Source organism: Jatropha curcas, chromosome 1 (assembly GCF_041381405.1).
Source record: "Jatropha curcas cultivar XTBG-Jc1 chromosome 1, XTBG_Jcur_1.0, whole genome shotgun sequence".
In the NCBI taxonomy this organism is placed as follows: Eukaryota; Viridiplantae; Streptophyta; class Magnoliopsida; order Malpighiales; family Euphorbiaceae; genus Jatropha; species Jatropha curcas.
Window position 1 is genome coordinate 24,129,998 of NC_143151.1, and position 4,789 is coordinate 24,134,786.

Genomic DNA, 4,789 nt, shown 5'->3' on the forward strand with positions numbered 1-4,789 from the left:
TAAAAAAAAATTAATTGTCTTTAAAAGGAAAATTTGTATCAAATTAGCAGGCGGTGGTACTATATTATTCACAATATAAACAAATCTCTATATAGCATCATCTTGCTTTCAGTTTTGTAATGGATTTCGGTAATCCTAAAAGAAAATATTTAGATGATAGGTTTAATATTCTTATTTATCTTGTATTTAAAATTTCCATCTAATTATAATTACATCCTATTTTTATTTTTTTTATTATTTTGAAATTCTATTTACAGTTATACCCTATAACCAAAAAAGATAAAAAATTATATATATATATATATATATATATATATATATATATAAGAATAAAAAATTAAAAATAATAGATATTAAAGATTCATTTTTTTAATAAATAGTAAAATATGATATTTTTATTTTGATCGTATATAGGATATAATTGTAATTAAAATTTCAAAATAGGGTATATGATAGTAAAAAATAGATTTAACTAGAGTGTAATTAAAGAAAATCTGCCTTTTTCTTTTTGTTCATATAAATAGGGGTTTTTTGACAAAAATAATGCTCTTCAAAAACTATTTTCCAATCTAATGTCATTTCAAAATTATTTACCAATCTAATGTTTATCCTTTCATGGAGAGACAGTGTCGCACTAAGGCTATCAACTCAATTAGTGATTTCAGTGCAATAGAAAAAGTAACTCATATTGACAAGCAGTCAGCAAAAAATAATTATATGAATAAATAATAATTTTTATTTTATATTGAAACCAACAATCCAATTGGTGGTTTCAATACAAAATGAAAATTTTAAGTTGTCAATTTGTTTTTTCGCTAAAACACACAATTTGTTTGTTGGTTTTAGTGCAACTATGAGATGTGAGTACTGGTCAACAAAAAGTACATGAAGAAATAGTGATTGAGATGTGACCACTAGGCAACGCCATTTCAATACAAAGTACCTGATTTCAATACTTCTACGGCATCTTTCGGCACACATGATGGATCACATCTCATACTAAGCATTCATTTAATAATTTCTTTGAGATAAGGATGGTACCCGATCAACAGATTTATCTAGTCTACAACAACCATCTGTAAATGTGGTTCAAGCTCCTCTCATAAATGTCGATATAAATATTGAGCATGGAGAAGAATATGAAAGTATTAGAGAAGTTGCAGTATGCTAAAACCCATACCGTAATAGGAGGCCTCCAAGGTATGGTACAGGGGAGACCAAAACCACCAGATCATATATGTGTTTTGGTGAAAAAATATTTTAAGTAAACAAATATTTTTTTTATTGAAAAAACTAGATAACATGGTGGACTCTTAACAAAACACTATTTCCCCAGGTACTTTTTACTGACTAGTGGTCACATCCCATAGTTGCACTAAAACCATCAAACAAATGATGCGTTTTAGTGAAAAGGCAAATTAACAACTTAAAATTTTCATTTTGTATTGAAACCACCAATTGAATTGGTGGTCTCAATATAAAATACAGATTATTATTTATTCATATAATTAATTTTTGCTTACTGCTTGTTAGTATAAGTTACTTTTTCTATTGCACTGAAATACCAATTGAGTTGGTGGTTTTAATGCAACACTCTCTCTCCACAGTAAGATAAACATTAGATTGATAAATAATTTTGAAATGTCATTAGATTGAGAAATAGTTTTTTGAAGAGTATTATTTTTGTCAAAAACCCTATAAAAAGAGCTTTAAAATATGCAAACTAAAGAATGACTGATAAATGGGTTAGAATTCGATACTACAGATTATTCACGCGATGATAGAGACAAAAATTAAATCACTATTTTGATAAGTCGCTCTAAAAATATAGTTGCACTCAAAATCCCTAAAAATCCACTTAAAAGAAAATAGAGTATAGAGAAAATTTTAGATTTTTATTAACTTGAAAAGCTTTATCATTACAATATGTGCTAGTAGCTTTGTTTGAAGTTAAACTAAGAAACTAAGAAGTACAAACTATTGCTTTATGATCTTCCAAATATACAAACTTCCTAATTGAAAGGATTTATAATACTTCCTTATTAATAAAAATCTTATAATATATACAAAGACATTAAAATAATTGAGATGCTTAAAAATCAAGCTGTCATAGTTTCCAACCTTTAAACACAGTAATAGAAATAAGTGCCTCATTATTACCATTTTTACTATCGAGTTAAATGTCTCCTCATAATCCAACCCATAATTTTGAGAGAATCCATGAGCAACTAAATGAGCTTTAACCTTCTCAACAATGCCATCCAATTTTTTCTTTAAGCAAAAAACCTATTTGCAAGTGACTAGCTCATATTTGTCTAGTTTAGGAACTAACTCCTAATTCTCATTATTGTGTAGGGCTTCAATCTCTTCTTGCTTTTTTTTTTTTTTTTTTTTTTTTTTTTTTTTTTTTTTTTTTTTTTTTTTTTTTTTTTTGCGAATTTGGACAGCCTTTGCTTCTTCATAACTTGTTGGTTCTTTTGAAGTTAAAGCTCTTGTAAAAAAAACTATGAAGTAATGGAACAATTTTTAAGTTTCACATTTTTGAGGTAATTCGGCTGTCTTTTCTTCTCATTGATATTTTTACCACCTGTTGCTTACTATTATCTCCTTCTGTAACATTTTGAGATAGGGTTCAAACTCTATTTATTCATTAAAAGGTTCATGTACAATCGCTTCAGGAAATAAAAGCCCCAAATCAACTTGATCATCATCAAGAACAACCTTTTGAACTAAAAATAGAGATGACACCTCATCAAACATCATATTTTTAAAAGTAGTATATTTTTTTGTTTGTGGATACATACACCTCTAACCTTTCCAACAATAGCCATGGCCAATAAACACACATTTTCTTGCTTCTGGATCAAGTTTGGTTCAATTAGATTTGGGAACATAGACATAACAAATGGAACCAAGTACCTAGAAGTAATTTACATTTGGATTCTCGATCCCTATATACAATCTCAAAGGGAGATTTTTGTGTACCTGGCCAAGGAGGTAGCCTATTGGCTACATGGCATGCACATTGAATAGCTCTTGGCCATAGCTCCCGAGGAAGGTTCTTATCATGCAACCATGAAAGATAAATTGAAACAAGAAAGCCAAGCTTCATTTTAGCAACTCCATTCAGTTGAGGAGTGTCTGGACAAGTCATTTGTCGAAGAATACCGTTGTCATGGCAATATTGAAAGAAATCATCCGACATGAACTCCACACCATTGTCACTTCGAAGACATTTTATTTTCTTCCCAAATTCTTTGTCAACAGCTTCTTTGAACTCCATAAGCTTGGATAAGCTTCACTTTTCTATTTTGAAAATTACGCCCAAGTGAATCTTGAGTGCTCATCCACAACACCATAACATAACGATGTTCGCTATAGCTAGATGTTCTCGTTGGTCCCATCAAGTCCATATGAGCCAGCTTAAACAATATGGATTTTTAATTAGATGTCCTTTCCAAGGGAAGACAATGAGATTTTCCATATTGGCAACCTTGGCAAATCACATCTTTATGGACATTCTTCAGAGTTGGCAAACCATCTACTAACCTTTTCGAGAGATTTGCTATAATAATTGATAGCAAACATGACCTAACCGAGCATGCCAAATTGCAGCATTATCAGTTTGGCTTGTTTTCTTCACATAAGTTTCTCCTGCTGACATAACAAACACATGTCCTCTCTTCTGTCTAGTAAAAATAATATCATCTATTATTTCTTTCACATTATCAAGAATTTTTACATCTTTTGGGCCAAGTAAGACATGCTTTCCAGAATCAATAATTTGAAGAATAGAAACTAAGTTTTTAGTCAAACCTGGAATGTGATAAACATCATCTAGCTTTACACCACCTGTTCTGGCAACGTCAATTATCACAACACCTTCATTTGCTATTGGATGAGTAGAGTTATCAGCTATGACAATAACTCGATCTCCATGATGTTCATGCATCTCTGAGAATAAGGTGTCATTCCCCGTTACATGGTTAGAACGATCATAATCTATGATCCACTCTTCCTTATTGTTATTGGCATAGTTAACAAAAGTTTGAGTTGGCTTTTGTTCAACAGCCTCAACAGAAAAACAGTGTTCCCATTGGAGTTGATCATCTTCTTCACTTGTGGATGCAACATTGGCCTTAACAAGCTTTACCCTACAACTTTTTTTAATATGCCCAAGCTTTCCGCACCTATAGCACGTGACAAATTTCTTTTCTTATGAATTGGCACCTTTTTCTACATTGAAATCACATTTTCTTTACTAGAATCTTCTCCTTTATTGTTTTTGTTCCCAGATGAATTTTTCTTATTTGGCTTCCCTTTCGAAAAGAAAAATACAAAGTATTCTAGAATGAAGGAAATTTGTATTAATAAGAAACTTTGAGAAAGTGATGCTTAGCCTTCTGATTACAAGAATTATTTATAGAATAAATCTAACTGATGTTTCCACAAAACTCTCCACGATTGACTATACTCACTAAAAGAATATAAAAAAACTAATGATGTTGTGAACAAGTTTCTAACAAAATAGCTAGCTTATTGACTCAGTAAAAAAAAAAAAAAAAAAAACTAAAAACAAGGACTTCATTCCACATGCAGTAAGCTGCACTAATTTTTGATATGATCCAACTGCATTCGTCGACTAATCTTTTGTTCCACCGACACAATATTTGAGAATATCCTCCAAAAAAGGATGGACATTTTAGGTGGCATAATTAAAATAACCAAAAGTTAGATTTTGTAATAATAAGTAAACTTTGAGCTAGATTTTATATTAAAATTAAACCTT